This window comes from Colobus angolensis, unplaced genomic scaffold, assembly GCF_000951035.1.
Source record: "Colobus angolensis palliatus isolate OR3802 unplaced genomic scaffold, Cang.pa_1.0 Scaffold1, whole genome shotgun sequence".
Classification (NCBI taxonomy): Eukaryota; Metazoa; Chordata; class Mammalia; order Primates; family Cercopithecidae; genus Colobus; species Colobus angolensis.
The window spans coordinates 9,142,195-9,159,530 of NW_012110918.1; the positions used below are offsets into that span (position 1 = coordinate 9,142,195).

Below are 17,336 nucleotides of genomic sequence, written 5' to 3' on the forward strand. Positions count from 1 at the left end.
CAAATGGAGAAACTTGAATATAGGCTGCGTTTTAGATAGCGGTATTATACCAGTGTTAAATTTCCCAACTGTGAAAATTGTGTCATGTGTGGTTCTTCAGGCAAATGCCTTGCTCTTAGGAAATATTACTTATGAATGAAGTGACAGGATGTCTACAGCAAATCCTTGAATAGTTCAGCAGAAAAGGTACATGTGTATATGTGTGTAGGGAGACAGTAAGAGAGCGCACATGAGCAAAATGTTAGCAGTTGTGATGGCACATGTATGAAGGTGTTTACAGTACTAACAATTTTACTAAGATCTGAAAAAAAATCAAAATTAAAAGAAAGAAGAAAAAAGCACCTGCTATGAGCCAGGGACACAGGTGGCTTCTATCTATCCACCAGCCTTTTCCCTTCTTATGTTAACAACTTTCACCCTTCTTCCCTACCACGTGGCTGTAGTGTGGGGGCTGCCAATCCTGGTGTCTCAAGCTCTGGAGTAGACATATGAGGCTAGCCTGGCCAAGCAGCGTGCTCCATGCTGTTGCCCACCACGACTGGTCAGGGATGGTCTGAGCTGGGCCAATCAGAATCCTTCCCTGGGACTTTCTAAGTGAAAATTCCAGAGAAGTTCTTTCTACTCAGAAATCAGGCAGCTATAGCCTATGAGCCCTGAACTTCTCAGTGTCACTCATGACTTAATGAAGTATGAACCCAGAGGTGGGCACAGCTGAGTGACTTGGAGGGAAGAGGGCCTGGCCGTATCAAACTCTTGGTTCTAAGTCCTGAGGTTCCAGGAACTGCCAAGGTTCTGGAAGCTCTGACTTCAGTTCTGTGATGCACTTGTGGTCTCCTCTGTAAATAATGAGAAGGCAAAAAAGGTGTTAGGGGATACGTAAGGCCATACTTTGTGGACAGTCACAAAGGACAGAGGAGATGGAGCTCTGTGTGTGTGTGTGTGTGTGTGAGAGAGAAAGAGAGAGAGAGGGTGGGGGGGACAAAGGGGGAGAGAGAGAGAGGGAAAGAGAGAGAGAGAAAGAGAGAGACAGAGAAAGAGAGAGAGAGAGATTAAGAACACATGCATTATCAGGACAGGTTTTCTAAAAGAGAAGGAATTTGAGCTGGGCGTTACAGGAGAAAGAAGTTTCCAAAAAGGAGAAATAATCCCGTGGACGGGAGAGGACAGTTTGAACAAAGTCCAAGAAGAGGGAGTTTGTAGGGAACCGTCCTGAGACCCGTGGTGGCCTGATCTGGTGGGAGTGGCAGGAGGGGAGGCTATGCCATCAGGAGCAGATCAGGAAGAGTTCTAAGGCCCTTCTAAGGAGTGCAGACCTTGCCTCAGGGGCACAGCAAGCTTTTAATTGAAGGAAAATCCTGATCAGACCTGCATTCAGGCACAGCATTGCCCCCAGGCCACCAGAGCCAACACTCTTGGGGGCGAGGAGGCAAAGGAATGAGTTTCCCAAGTGCACGCTCATCTATTTCCCCTGAATAACTTCCACCCAACAAAGCTATACAATGGAGTATCTGCATTCTCCCTATTGCTTTGTTTTCTAGAATTTGCAGAGCACAGTTAGCAGAAAGATTGCTTAGGATACACATTAAGGAAGCAATTGCAGCAATCCTTCTTCAATGAGCGGCAGTGTGGTGGATGGTAAAAAATTCCCACTCTGCTGTCAGACAATTTATATTTGAAGACCAGCTCAACCATCTGACTTTAGGTGATTTCTTTAACTTCTCTGAGCCTCAGTGTGTTTATCTGCAAAATGGGGGAAATAACTGAAACTACTCATAGGATTGTGGACAGGATTAAATGAGATAATCACAGAGGGACATCGGAATGTCTGCCATATAATACATTCTTTTTCACTGTCTATGATTGCTATCATCATTGTCATCATCGTCATCATCATCATCATCACCATCATCAATAGCAGGACCTCATCATCATCATCACCACCGATAGCTGGATCCTGTCCACTCCTTGAACGCCTGCAGGGACGAGGGCTATTTTGAAAGGCAGCCCATTCCATATGGTCCTTCCACCGAGCTGGAACCTGCTTCTGTGTACCACCCACCCTTGCATCCTAGCAGTGCCGGGGCCCCAGAAGAGTGGCTCTGAACCAGATAAGGAACCAACTCTCCTCCTCCCCTCCTCCTGGATCCTGCCTCCAGCTCCCTGCTGGAAGAATTCAGGGGCAGGCTAGGCCCAGCACCACTTGCACGTATGGTATGCCATCCCATGCTCTTGGTAACCCACTTGCGTGTGTCCAGCGTCTAAGAAGATGCAGGGGCTCTTCACAGAGATGGTCACAACTTCCTGGGGGTGCTAGGTGGTGGCCAGGAGAGGCTCTGACCCCCAACTGAAAGCCACAGCAGGGAAGGATTCTGCTCAGGGAGAGCCTTCTAGTCTCCTTGTAGGCTTCCTGGAGAACCGGAGGCCCAGAGTGGCCAGCCCTGCAGGACCTCTTGCTTGCCCATCCATCTCTCCCCTCTGCAGGAGGGAAGGGGGTGCCCTGTCCTGGGCTTTCTTTTGCCAATGTGGCCACACTACACCAGGCTGTGCAGTCCAGGGTTAAGGCAGAAAGACTGGGGTGAGGAGTCACTACAAACTCTGGCCTCCGCACTCCCTAAAGGAAAGGATGGTTCGCCAGAAGGACAGATGGAGCAATTATACCCCCTCCTCTTATTTGCATTCCTGTCCCTGGTGGCAGATTTGTATCAACATCACCAGGGCAAGACAATCTTGTTTCCCCAACACAACTGATTATGCACATCAGGCCCTGGGATTAATCACCAGCCACAGGGTTGGAGCCAATAAAACAGGCAGAGATGGGAGGGTAAGAGCAGAAAGGAGGGAGTGCCTGCCCCAGTCTGTGGCTGTGAGGAAAGGCTGGAGGCCAGGGTGGCCTGGGCGAGGGGCTGCTTCCCTGCTGGCAGCAAATCCACCCTTACTGAGACCCTGTTCTCTTTCCTGGCTCTTCTTTCTCCCCTCCTGGCAGTGTCCCAGCAGGGAAAGGCCAGTCAGGCCCAAGAGCTCCATGGCATGGGCACAGATAGGAAGTGAAGGTAAGCCCAAGAGGCCCTGGGAGGGCCATCTCTGTGTCCCACCGGAATTGCCCATAGATAGATGTCCCCTCCTTCACTGATCCCAGGTTGCTGTAGACCCCACCCCTCCATTAGACCCAGGCCCCTCAATAAGAGTCCCCTGGACATGGCAGGGTTCGAGAGAGTGAGGAGGGGGCCACAGTCACAGCCACAGCTGCTGTTAGTGCGTCCCTGTGCCCAACGCCACCTCTGCTTCTATGCACCGTGATTCAGACCATCCTGTCTGGCAGCGCCCCTGGTCCACGACCCAGCCATCCTCTGCAGGGATCAGTAGGGTGGAGCCATCTCACCTGGGGGCAGGGCTGCCTTTCCACTCATTTCCAGAACTCCAGGCTCCCAGGAGCCCCGGGCACCACACTGTCACACAAACCCCCTCCCCACCACGCCCTCTTCAAGGCAGGGCAGTGGCCCTGGCAGCCAGGAGGAAGGGCGGGGAGGCGCAGTTTACCTGTATTCCAGGGAGAACTTGGTCAGCTCCCTGTTGTTGTGGAGCCACTTGAACTCCAGCGGCCAGCTGCCCTCGGCCATGCATGTGAGCACCAGGCGGTTTCCTTCCAGGTGCACCTGTGTCCGTACGGGCTCCGTCTTGAAATATGGGGACACGTCATCTGCAGAAACAGGGAGACAAAGTCGCCAGTGGTCACCTGCTCGCCTATGTGACCTGGTCGTTTAGTATCCTAAGGTCCCTAGGCAGATGGAGCAGGTGCAGCCAGGTCATCTGCCCAAGGTCCCGTGGCTGGGAGGGACGTGAACCTGGGTCAGTCTGACTCCAAGGCTTGGTCTTCAGTGTGAGTCCCCGACATCTGCCAACCAGAGCCCTGCCTCCTTCCTCCCCAGATCACACTGGGCTATTGCCCTGCTGCCAGCCCACACTCCAGCACCTTCTATCACTTCCCTGTCAACATGCACATCCACTCCATCCGCTCTGCTCATGGGTTCTCCCTCCAGGGCAGGAGGCAAGAGGGGGCACTTTCTGTGGCTCAGCCAAAGGGAATATCAGTGTCGCAAGGAGAATAGGGAGGTGAGTTGACATAAGTCACAGGGGGCAGAGGGTCTCCTGAGTCCTGCTCCCCAAGGCTGGGGGAAGCCTTCAAAGGCATCAATCACAGAGTCCATCCAGCAGGGTCCCATGACCATTGGCTGCCTGCACCTTCTGTCCTGGGCCCTGGACCAGCCTGCCTCTACCTCCCCATTCACTCCAGGATGGCTGCCTGCTTGCCCAGGTGGTGGGTGAGGGGCAGAATAGCTGCTTCCCCCTCTCTGCAGTCACCCTCATCCTCTGAGCTGACTCAGCCCCACAGACCTCCCTGCCCCACCACAGTTCTCTCGACAGAGATAGTGAACTTCGCCCCGGACTCCACAAGACTGCTCAGCTGGCTGCTCCGGATGGAAATGGGGCCTCTGCCCTTCTGGCCAGTGGGGGAGAGGGTGGACGTAAGTGTACACAAGGGAACTGATGGAACAATGGGGCAGATGGAGCCGTCTCTAATCCATCATGGAGATACCTTCCTTTTTTGTGGATAGGGTGGGGCTGGGAGGCAGGAGCCAGCATCTGGTAACAATATCCACAAAGATGACAGCACCTGCTATGTTCCAGGCTGTTCTAGGGGCTCTACTATATGCTCGTCTAATCTTCACAGCAACCTCATGACTAGACAGGATTACAATCTACATTTTGGAGAGGGGACACCAAGGCCTCAGACAGGATTACAATCTACATTTTGGAGAGGGGACACCAAGGCCTCGAGGGGTTAGAAACCTGCCCAAGGTCACACAACTGGGCGGGAGGTGCTCAGTCCCGCAGACAGCTTCAGAGCTGGAGCACTTGAGTCCACACCTCCCTCTGTGAAGCCAGAACCGGGGCTGGAGGAGAGGACAGATATCAGGGAAGAACCTGCAGATGCCAGAGCTTGTGCCAATGAGCCTTGCATTTGAAAGATTCGAGGGAGTGGGTTCTAGAAAGCACCACTCAACAGCTCACCTAGTGAGCACCTACGGTGTGCCAAGGGCTTGAGGCAGCAGCCAGCAGGGAGTCCAGGCTTGCCAGCCCAACTCCGTGCACCTTCCGGTGTGACCACACTGTGCCCAGAGGGGTGGGTTGTAATTAAAGCCGCACAGGCTACTGTTGTCAGGGCAGGCCCTGGGCACCCTGACCTTCAGGCCAGTGGTGGGGGGTCTGTCATCTACAGACCTGTCTGTTCACTCTACTGCTTCCCAGCGGCGTGCGGTGGACAAGCACTCATTTATCTGAGTCTCTATTTCTCCATCAGTGGACACAGGAAAAGAAATAGCTACCTTCATGTCTAAGGATGGAAGGAAACAGTGATGGTGAAAATGCTGGCTCCGTGCCTGGCCCAGAGTAGATGTTCTGCCAACGTTCTTTTCCTTCCTGAACCCTAAAGTACGGTGTCCCCTCAAGGGAAGGGGCTCCACCACCCTCAGTGCTGGCTGATGCCCCAGGTCCATCTTGGTCAGACAGTTAACTTTCCCCTGTGAGCCTGGAGGGTGGAAAATACCAGACAGCCTTCTTTTGGCTTAAGAAATGGAACAAACCAGGCTGGCCATGGTGGCTCATGCTTGTAAGCCCAGTGCTTTGGGAGGCCAAGGTGGGAGGATCGCTTGAGGCCAGGAGTTCAATACCAGCTTGGGTGACATGGTGAGACTCCCTCTTTACCAAAAAAAAAAAAAAAAAAAAGAAGGAAAGAAAGAAAAAGTAAAAGAAATGGAACAAACCAACCAAAAAGAGGAAGGGGCTAGGGAGGGGGCAGTTTATAACTGGAAGGGAGCGGACCCAGGTGATAGCAGGCTGTGGCTGGGTACAGCGGGCCTTCTCCTGCACCCCAGGCTGGAGCATAAGGAAGGCCCGGAGCCCGGGACCTGGGTCTATCCTCTCACCATCAGATGTGCCCAGTACTGGACGTCCTGGTCTTTGGTCAGGTTGAGCCCTTGTTTCCAGGACTCACTGGGTTCCGGTAGAGATTCACCATTTAACAGAAGCCATCATGTACATGTGGGGCCCCAGTCAGCCGGCCCTGCTGCACAGCACCCCCACACCTTGCAACCCCCAGGCCCGAGGGCTCAGTCTTATTAATATACAATCTGCGGTGGGTTGGGAGGCTTTTCCTTCAACTCCCAGCCTGGCTGCTACTAACCCTTACTGTGGGAACCACCAGAGGGGCAAACCTGAGGGTGGCCTCAGGGTGGCTCAGAGTGCGGGTGCTAGCAGGAGGCTGCCTTCAACTGCTCCCTCTACGTTTGTCTGACTGCTGACGTTTCATTTTTTTTTTAGAGACAGGGTCTCGTTCTGTTGCCCAGGCCACAGTGCAATGGCATGATCTTGGCTCCCTGCAGCCTCGACCTCTGGGGCTCAGGTGATCCCTCTACCTCAGCCTCCTGAGTAGCTGAGATCACAGGCATGCACCACCAGCTAACTTTTGTATTTTTAGTAGAGGTGGTGTCATGCTGGCCAGGCTGGTCTCGAACTCCTGACCTCAAATGATCGCCTGCCTTGGCTTCCCAAACTGCTGGGATTACAGGCATGAGCCACCGTGCCCGGCTTGGTAATGTTTCAATCACGCATCTCTCCCTGCTCATTCAAGCACATCTTTCCATTGCTCTTAACAAGGGTCAGGTGAATGCAGCATCTTAAAAACAGTTGAGAAGATGCTTCTTTCTGAGTGTGGACTTGGAGGTGTGACTACCACTGCTGGTCCCTTCCAGGGGCGCTTGTGCCTCCAGGGTCTTCAACCACCTCTGGTCAGGTGGTGAGGAGGTTGGAGAGGCTGGTGGGCACCCATTTGCCAAGGAAAAAGACCCACTGCCCGCCGCCCGCCTGGCAGCAGCCAGCTCTGCTCTCACCTTAACCAATGGGCACATTCTTACTTCAAAGGCGCATTCATATTCTCCAGCAGCTTTCAAGAGCCCTTTGAATCGCGCTTTTAAAAACCCTCTGTTCATTGCTGTCATCACTCGTTTGTTTTAAAACAATAACGATTCAGCCCCTGGGTGATTAAATCCCTTCCATGTGGGGCTGACTCAGAGCCAGAACAGTCAGAAGGGCTGGGCAGTGTGTGTGTCTGCATGCACACATGTGCATATGTGTGAGCACACACACACTGCGCCCAGACGCCCTCGCCTCCGTAAACCTGCTCACTGGGCAATTTCCTCCCAGGTCTGCGTTTGCCAGTTCATTCTTCAAGCGCTCCCGGGGGTGCCAGCCTGCAGCAGAATGACTTTTGCTTGGATGGGTTGATTCCAGAGGCTGCTGGAGATAATGACTCTGGGGAGGAAGAGAGGAAAGGGGAGGCCTTTCCCTGAGAATCTGCTGGGTACCAGGCCCTGGGTTGGGGGCCCCACATTCCTCGCCTCCTGTTGTCCTTACAAGGCTCCTCTCCCCAAGCTCCTGCGGTAAAGTCACCCCTCCCGAAAGACCGCCTGCCGTCTGGGTTCAGGGATCCTGGGAGGGATGCCCTACCTAGGACTCAGAGCAGTGACAGCTGATTTTCCTCCAGGACCTGCCTTGTCTGAAAGCAAGAGATGGCAGGGGGCTGGCAGGGTGTGTGCTGTAGGAAGAATGACAGACTGAGGGGAAGATGCTGCTGGGATAACAGAACGTGTGGATGTGTCTATGTGTGCATATGTATGTGTGTGTGTGCATGTGTGTGTGTGTGCAGGTGTGTCTGCATGTATATCCATGTGTGGACATTCACATATCTGTGAATGTCAATGTGTGTGTCAGTGCACATCTGTGTGTGCAAGCCTGTGTGTTCAAGTATGTGTGTCTGTGGTCTATTTCTGTGTGCACATATCTGTGTGTGTGTGTATGTGTTTATGTGCAGGGATGGATTTCTGTGCGGTGAATGCTCAGGAGGGTAACACAAATCAGTGACCTTGGGAAAGTCACTTAACCTCTTTGGACCTCATTTTTCTTAGCTATAAATTGGGGATATGTTTGCTTTGAAGATTAAATACGTTAATAAATATATAGCACTTAGAACTGAACCTGACATGTGCTAGGAGGGGTGGCTATTAATACTATTGATTATATATAAAGATGGACAGATTAGCCCAGAGAGAAGAGCTCATATCCTGTTGGCAGCTGCCAGTGGCTCCCCTCAGCCTTAGTGCTAGGATGGTACAGTATACAACCTATGCAACTGTACACAACAGCCCTTTTAGCCACTCTCCCTGTGGAAAAGGGGATAATTGAGAAGGAAGGAGGATTGTGGATAGAAACAATCAACGTTATAAAGATGTCATTCTCTTAAACTTTTCACTTCAAACACACACACATACACACATGAAGGAATTTTTTTTAAGTAGACAAAGTGATTCTAAAGTTCACATAAAAACAACCATGAAAGAATAGCCAAACAAATTCTGAAAAAGTATAGCAAACAGAGGAAACCAGCATAGACATTTAACTACATTACAAAGCTGCAATAATTAAAACAGTGCCTTATAAAATAGACTGATGAAGAAATTGTCCAGGAGTCTAGAAATAGACCCAAATACACATGAGGAAATTTAATGTATGATGAAAGCAGAATTTCAAATCAGTGGGTAATAGACTAATTATTTAATAAATGGTTTTGAAACAGCTAGGGAACCATTTGGGGATAAAAAAATAAAGTTGAGTCTCTTTCTGGCACTTTTACCTCAAAATAAATGCTAGAAAGATCAATGTTTTAAACATAAAAAATGAAATTCTAAAAGACCTAGAAAAAAAATCAGAGATTTAAAAATATACAGTCTTGGCAAAGCAAAGTACTCGCCAAGTACTTTCTAAGTACTATGCAAGCTCCAAAAGGTCATAAAACAGATTGATACCTTCAACTACACAGAAATTCTGCCTGGAAAAAGAAAAAACCTCATAAACAAAAAGAAGCGACAAATGACAAACTGGGGAAAGATACTTGCAACTCTTATCATGGGCAAAGAGCTAATTTTCCTGATATAGAAATGTTCCCACAAATCAATAAGAAAAAGATTAACAAACCAATAGAAAAATGGGCAAAGGATATGAAGTTCGCAGAAAAGAATTACAAATGCCCCTGGAACTCACACAAAGATGCTCAGCCTCATGATAAGAGAAAGGAAAACTAAAATTCAATAAGATACCATTTTTTCCCCTATCACATCGGCCAAGATGTAAAAGTGTGATATTCTGGGCTGGTGAATTTGTAGAGCAACAGGCACCCTCGCAGACAGCTTTGCGGGACTGTAGCTTGGTACGCCCTCTACGGAGAGCAATTTGGCAATGCTATCAAAGCTAAAAATGCACACATCCTCCAATTCGCCAACTCTTCAAGGAATTCACCCTCCGCAGACTCACTTGTGCATGTGTGAAATGACAGCACTTCAGAGTCTCTTGGTTTGTAACAGCAAAAGCTTGGAAATGGCCTGAATGCCTATCAAGAGGGCACTGGTTAAAGAAACGATTGTCCCTCCAAACAACAGAATTCTGTGCAGCAGACGGCGTCTGAGCGATCTTTGAGAACTACTGGTAAATGACAAAAACAAGAATAGGGTGGATAAGCTCAGGCATGGAATAGGGTGGATAATCTGCTACCGTTTACATAGAAGCTTTTTTTCTTCAAGTATAAAAATCAATTTGTTTGTATTGGCACGGGCTTTTTCTAGTGGCTCCATGAAAAACGGATCCCAGTGACACTTGAGGGAGATCTGGGTGCCCAGGGACTTGGGTTGGGGGCCTAGCTTTTCACTCTACACCTTTGTGTAACATTTATATTGCGGACCACAAGTATGAATTACTTATCTATGATCAGATATATGTATATATGTGCATACATGTATGTAAGTGTGCAGGGTGAGCCGTTCACAGGGTGATCCCATTGATGACAGGGAAGAGGACAGACCCTCTGTGTGTCATGTAGGCATGTCACATGGCTCAGGGGTCCTGGACCACCAGAGTCTGAGATGCTTAAATGGAGAGCTGGCCTTCAGAGGCCAGCAAGAGGTCTCAGCCTGGGGCTTCCTTGTAATTTCCCATAACAGGTCAAGGGTCGCTGATTGCCATCTTCCCTTGATATTCGCACTAAATACCCCCATTGTCCTCCCTAGGCTCCAGGCTAAATGGCGCCATACAGAAGCCAATCTCAACTTCAACTTTTCCCCTCCTCTGCAAAATAATGTCATCTTTCTCTGGAGTCCCCAGGCTGTGTCCATCTCACTGTTCAGGGGATTTGACTTCCCAGCCAGCCCAGCCCTGGGAACCGCATCTCCCATGGAGCCATTCTGTTGGGAATGGGTCGGTGGGTGGAGGAAGCGGGTGATGGCTTCTACCAGCCACCTAATTGGCCAAGTGATGTCTATCTGCCCTCCAGAACAAGCTGCAGGGAGTACCAAGCCTGGACAAACTCCCTTCCCAGCTCTGAAACATGCAGAAACCTCTCTCTTTTTGCGGCTTCTTCTCAGGCATGGAATAAGGGCTCAGTCATCATGAGCTTCCCTGGAATGCTTGGGAACAGAGTGGGAGCTGGGATTTCTACACTTGCAAACCTTTTCCCCACCATCTCCTAGTCTTGGCCCCACTGCCATGTCCTGGATTGATTACCACGGCCTCCTAATGGGTGCCAGGGGTAGAAACCTGTGGTCCTTACCCTTGACGGGCCACAGACCTGAGCAGGACGAACCCTGGGTCAGAGGGAGCAGGGACTCAGGGTGGGCTGCTCTCACCAAACCTCACTTTTCTCCCAACTTCTAGTCTTGCTGCTGCCTTTATTCCATACTAGCCATGGAACTTTCTATCCATGAAGCACTTTATGTCCATCATCTCAGTTAAGAGGCCTGAGTTCATCTCAAGGAAACCACTATCATTGTCCCCATTTTACATAGGAGAAAACCGACGCTCAGAAAGGTTCTGTAATTGGACTCTGTCACATTGACATAAACCCAGATCTGGCAGGTTCCAGAGCTCTGGATCTTGCTACCATTAGCATAAGACTTCCCAAAGCTGTCTCACCCTTCATACCCCAACCTGTAGCACCAGGGGTGGTGAGAGGGACGGGGAACATTCAAGGAGGTTGGTGCCCTCTCTCAGGGAACTGGTTTCCACTCCACAAGCAGAGGCCATGCAGCATTCCTACTCCAGCCTGCGATGTCTCAGCCCTAGCCAGATCCTGGGGTGAGGGCGAGACAGGCAGCCCAGCTGGGAATGAGTCCTGGAAATTAGCTAGAAGGATAAGGTGGCAGAATGTCCCAGGAGAGACTGGTCTGCCCAGGGGGTGAGGGTTTCAGGTGGATGAGCTAAGAAAGTGCAGGAAGAGAAGCCTGGAAATGGAGGTCAAATAGCACAGAAGACGAATGCAGGCAGGCGTGGGAGCCGAGTAAAATAAGGCAGAGGCCAGAGCCTTGGAGGCTTCTTGGGACGAAGGGGCTAAGCTGGGGGAACCCACCCCGCAGCCCTGCTCCCAAGGAACCACCTTTTCAAGAATCTGGCTTGAAGATCCCAGTGGGAGAAGACAAATTGGGTTTACATCCCATTTCCATGCTAACTAAAGTTTGACCTCATGCAGATTCGCCTCCTGAGCCTTACCTGTCGCATCAGTGAAACAGACGGAAATCCCTGCCCCAGAGGTTGCAGGAGGATCAAATGAGCTAATGTGTGTGAGGTTGGAGCCACAGTGCTTAAAGCCTCAGGGGTGCCCCTTTCTGCCACACAAACCGTTGGGGGTGGCCACGTAGGAAGAAGATGGGGAAAGAGGAGCAGGGCTGTTTCCTTCTTCTCAGAACCATCCCCTCTAAGCAGCCCACAGTCTCCTGAAAGTCTTACATCTGAGGCTTCCAAATTCAGCCCCCTCAAGGCCATTCCAAGCTGGCTCAAAAATTGGGTCTTGCCTGGGATGGCTCATAAGGTTCTGAGCAGGGTCAGGACTGGTAGAGACAGCTGGAGCCTGGGGAGGGGTTGCAAATGCCTGCATGGACTGGTCCCACAACGTTGGTCAAACTCAGGTGGGAGACGGTACTGGACAGAGTGCTGAGGGCCCAGGAGGAGGCTGCTGTGGTCCTGTTCAGCCCCTGCCCTCCAGAATAAATGTCTGCACGTCATACACCGCAGCAGGCGGGGCAGGGACTCTCCAGCTGCCTATAAAGGCTGCAGGGCCCAGGGCTCCCTTCCCTCTCCCAGCCCCATGCCTGGCAAGGCCTCCTGCTCCTGCCTCCCCAGCCAGGGCCCCACAGCACCCTAGCCCCCTTCCCTTGGATTCCCTCCTCCTCCCTTCTCCCACAAATGAGATGCTAATTTATGTCCCTCCCTGTCTCCTAGCAGATGCCTGGCCCAGCTCCGGCCCCGGTGCCGCCTGCATGCCAAGTGCTTCATTAGCCAGGAAAGAAGACTCTCGCCCTCCTTCGTCTAATCCTCGCCAGTGACCTTCAGGAGCCAGGCACCTTCTGACGTCGGGGGCCTGGGAGGGACAGTGTAATCATTAATTACGCCGCGGCCTCCGCAGCTGTTCCCAAATGGATTTCTTGCTCACAGAAGTGTGTTCGAAAAGCATCTAATGGAACGGATCATCAATTTGTTTGAATACACATCTAATCTGATTAGGGGGGCACTGGCCACCAGGGCAGCTAGTACAGCTGAGCCTTGACATGGCCTCAGGGAATCGTAAGTGGGATGGCGGGGCCAGCCTTGGGAAGGAGGGTTGTGTGCCCTGGGCCTGCCACCGAGCCCTCCTTGAGCTCAGCCCATGGTACGTTCAGCCAAAAAAGTCACAGAGAAAAGCAGAACACGTCACACAGATGCCAGGAGAGCTGGGCCCATGCCTCCTGTTTTTCTATAGCCCTGGCACTGGGCACAGAGCCTGGGACAAAGAAGATGCTTGGGAAATATGTGGCGAATGAATGGCAATAAGACCCAGCATGGAAGCCAAGGGATGTTCATAAAGTCATCTCCGGGACAGACTAGGTGATGCCTGTATTGGGTTGAATATGTCTCTCCCAAATTCATGTACTTCCCAGAACCTCAGAATGTGACCTGATTTGGAAATCGAGTCTTTGGAGATGTAATTTGTGAAGATGAGGTCACGCTGCAGTAGGATGGGCCTTCCGTGACTGGTATCTTTGTAGGAGGAGAAGAAACCTAGCGACAGAGACTCACAAGGAGAAGATGGGAGCCAAGTAAAGGCAGAGGCAGGGACTGAAGCGATGCATCTACCAGCCAGGGAATGCCAAGGACTGCCAGGAGCCACCAGGTAGGCCTAGGACAGGGGCAGGACGGAGCCTCCCGTTGAGCCTGCAGAAGGAGCATACTCCTGTCACCTTGATTTCAGACTTCTGGCCTCCAAAACTGTGAGAGAATAGATTTCTGTTGTTTAAAGCCACCCAGCTTATAGTACTTTGTCATGGCAGCCCCAGGAAACTCACACGATGCCTACAGGAAGCTTTGTCCATCATTCCACAGAAGGCAGCCTGGCAGAGAACCTGAAGGGAGCCCGAGCCCTGCCTCACTGGACGTAGCCGGTCCTTCCCAGACACACCACGTGCGCCTTGCCCCAGGGCCTTTGCTAGTGCCGCTCTCTTCCCTGGGGAGCCCTTTCTTGCCTTCTTTACCAGGAAAATGTCGGTGTTCAATCCATGTTAGTTCCTGTCCAGTACCCCTTCAAAGCTGTAACGCTTCTCCAGATGTCCGCCTCAGACTCCTGAGATCGCCTCCCTCCCAGCATGCTTGGTGATTCCCATGCTACGTCCCCCACTGCTGGGCACACTGGGGCTCCCTCATCTCCCTAGCCCCAGAGCCTGGCAACGGCCTGGCATACAGAAGAGCTCAGATCCATGATAAAGTAGGCAAGCAAACTTGCTGTGGACCAGCAGGTTCCCTCCCTTCTTGGGAGCAGACCAGACTGGAGATCACAAAGTTCCCTTCCAACCCTGACATTATAAGAGCAGAGTAGCTCTCTGGGGGATGACCTTAAGGGCCCTGGAATGGGACCACCTGGGTTCAAACCCAGTGGACTCTGCCACCCACAAGCTGTGTGTCCCTGGGCATCACTCTGTAATTCTGCTGCACCTCTCCTGAAACACAGGGATAGCAGTGCCTACCTCACAGGCCTGTGGAAAGGGGTAAGGGCTTCGACCAGTGCCTAGTACAGAGAAAGAGCCCTTGAAAAGGAGGCTGTTATTATTTCTCATCTTGGCTTGGTGTAGCCTCTGCAAGCCCATCTCATAGCCGGGCCCTCCTGTTTGAACCACACGGGTAAACAGAGCCAAAGCACCTCCAAGCTTGCATGGAAAAAAAGACGGCTTTCATTTCCAATCGGTTTATTTTGCAATTAACAGAGGGGAAGGGAGCTCTTTCTTACATTTCCCTTGGAGGGTTCAGAGATTAAACTTATACCATTGATTAGAATGTTTTGGCCTCACGGTTCTATTATCATTTTAGTGCATTCAGATTCATTTGAGCTATAAAAGCGGTGATAATAAAATGTTCACAAACTCCTGGAACTCCTCCCAAGCCTGATGGTGCTACGTGGACCACAATCCTCTTCCCCTCAGTGACCCCGAGGTAGGACAGCATGCTTGGAGCAATTCTCCAATTTTACAGCTGAGACTTGAGACCTCCTAGAAATTGATCAATGGCCTGGCTGGCCTGGGTGGCTTCGTGAGACTTGGCTCTGCCTCACCTCTGTCACTCTTCTCACAGGTGACTTTCTCCACCATGCAGGTATCACTCCTCTGCCCATCCCCTAAGCCTGTGGACCCTGGTGACAGAGAGACACTGGCTTCCCACAGGTCTGCTGGAGCCCAGAGCAAGGACTTATAGGACCAGGGATGCTTCCAAGAACCCACAGCCTGGGGGTCTCCAATGTCTACCTCCTTGGTCAGTGATGATGCCACCAGATGCAGGGCACAGAAGGCTATGCCATGAGGAAGGGGCCAGCACCCCAGAGCTCTGGCTGGCATGCTTCCCAGGGGCAGCCACTGTTCCTCCTCTTGCCCACCCTTGGAGAAGGGCCATCATCTAAAAGGAGGGAGAGATGGAAGTCGGGGGAAGATGGGAGTTAGGGGTGGTGGCTCTGACTTAACACCAGCCTTGGTTTCCCAATATTGAATGAAGAGGGCTCAGCTGGACAGCGAGTGTCCTTAGGGGCTTGATTGACCTCACCACCCCCAGATGGGGTCTTTCTGCTCAATTTCAGGGGCTTCTCCTCAATTTCCTGGCTTCAGGTCAAGGCTGCTCAGCCCAGGGACAAGAAAGAAAGGTGGGAACTTTTTAAAGGCCTACTCCACACTGAGCTCCTCATGTTCACCCATTTAATCCTCCCAGCTTCTTTAGGGGAGTGCTGTGAGGACTTCCCTTTTATTTCTCTCATCTGAAGCTCAGAGGAGAGAGGTACCCAGTCACACATGTGTCAGTGGCCAAGCCGGGTTTTGAACCCATAGCTGACTGCCTCCATGCAAGGCCTCTGACCTTCCCTCCGTCCAGGCTGTGTTTGGAGCCCAGGAATGGATCCCGAAGCTGGGCCCCGCAGGGAAGGAAAAACAAAGCGCGAGTCGCTCTCCGCACGGAGGCTGAGAGATGGAGCCCCCGCTGAAGAAGAACACACATTCATCAGGCTGGTGACCCCGGTGTACCGGCGCTTTGTGGCGTGTAACAAAGACTGCCGAGCAGAAAATTGGAGTTCAATTTGCCGTCCATCCTGTGCGCAGTGCTCAGCCCATTCTAGTCCCTGGCAGGCACCTCTGCGTTTTATCATAAATAATAACACCACGCGGCTCTGTGGCCCTTTCCGCAGTTACAGTCCCCGAGCAATTTACAAGCCAGATTATACACAGAAGCCTGCACATGCCTGCCGGCCGGCACACACCACACACATGCAGCCTCCTCCCCAGTCACTCCCAGGGGCCCACGGCCACCCTGGTGTCACCCATCTGGGGCTGCACCCGATCGGGAGGGAAGCAGGTCCTCGTCCACCCCTGGATGCTGGGCTCCGCTCCTGCCCCGGTCACCTTCCTTATCCCTTTTACTGGCTCTCATGGTTGGCAGAGAACCCATGAGGTCTGGTGGCCCTCTGTCCCCTGCTGAGCCAAGGTTAAGGCCACTGCCCCTCTCTTTCTTTTCATTTTAGAAGGAGCTTCTGGACCTCCTCCCTTCTGATCAGCAGTGGCCCTTTGTCTCTACTACAGGGAGCCCCGTCTCTCCTCAGAACTTATTGGTGTGGTGGGAGACAAAAAAGCAGCAACAGAGACCCACAAGTTCAACCTCTCACTTCACAGATGAGACCCCCAGGGCCCAGAGAGGTGCAGCAGCTCCCCTGGGGACTCTGCATCAGCTGCTGAGCTGAGACCAAAGCTCAGGACCACCAGCGTCCAGTCCACTACACAGCGGAGCCCTGTGGAGGGAGGTCCACAAAAGTCTAGGGCAGACTGGTCGGCTCCCTCTGAGCATCTAGAAACTTCCCCAGAGACAGGAGCTTCAGGCAGGGCCTGGAGGGGCTCCAGCTGCAGCTCCTTCCCCCTCTTGCCATCAAGCTACATAAGAGGTCAACTATTGTATGATGCCATTTATATGAGATATCCAGAGTAGGTAGATCCATAGAGACAGGGCTCAGATTGGTGACTGGCAGGTGGTTGGGAGAAAGGGGAATGGGGAGTGACTGTTAGCGGGCACAGGTTTCCTTCTGGGGTGATGAAACTGTTCTGGAACTCAGTGGCGGTTGTACATCATTGTGAATGTACTAAGTACCACTGAATAGCTCACTGTAGCCTTGCCCTCCCAGGCTCAAGTGATCCTCCCATTTCAGCCTCCCGCGCAGCTGGAACCACAGGCACGTGCCACCACGCTCAGCTAATTTTTTGTATTTTTAGTAAAGATGAGGTTTCAACATGATGCCCAGGCTGGTCTCGAACTCTTAGACTCAAGCAATCCACCCACCTCGGCCTCCCAAAGTGCTGGGATTAAGGCATGAGTCCAGTCTTAAAATGGCTAATTTCATGTCATGCAAATCTTACCTTCAGCAAAAAAAAATTAAAAAACATACCATGGATGCCAGGTGGTGCGTGCCCTCCTACTTCCACTCCTGTCCCTGCCAGCCCCATGCAGTCCTTGGGAAGAAGACTATAAAGCAACTCCAGGTGCTGTGCTCCTTCCTGTGCTAAGCCATCATCTGGCTCCTGCCTTCCTGCCTCCCGCCCTTGCCCTGCCTGTACTCAGGAGCTTCTCGCATGTGTGGGCTCAGGCGCTGGGTCTCCTCTGGGTTCTGGAGGGTGGGGATGCGCTTCCAATCA

General features: G+C 51.8%; 1 long non-coding RNA gene across 1 annotated transcript; it reads left to right on the top strand.

Annotated features, from left to right (window-relative positions):
- Nucleotides 1–9,486: 9,486 nt before the first annotated feature.
- Nucleotides 9,487–14,552, top strand: LOC105507839. The gene is made up of 2 exons (XR_001001168.1): nucleotides 9,487–9,594; nucleotides 12,376–14,552. It is a non-coding gene; the product is annotated as an uncharacterized LOC105507839 (long non-coding RNA).
- The last annotated feature ends 2,784 nt before the right edge of the window (nucleotides 14,553–17,336 follow it).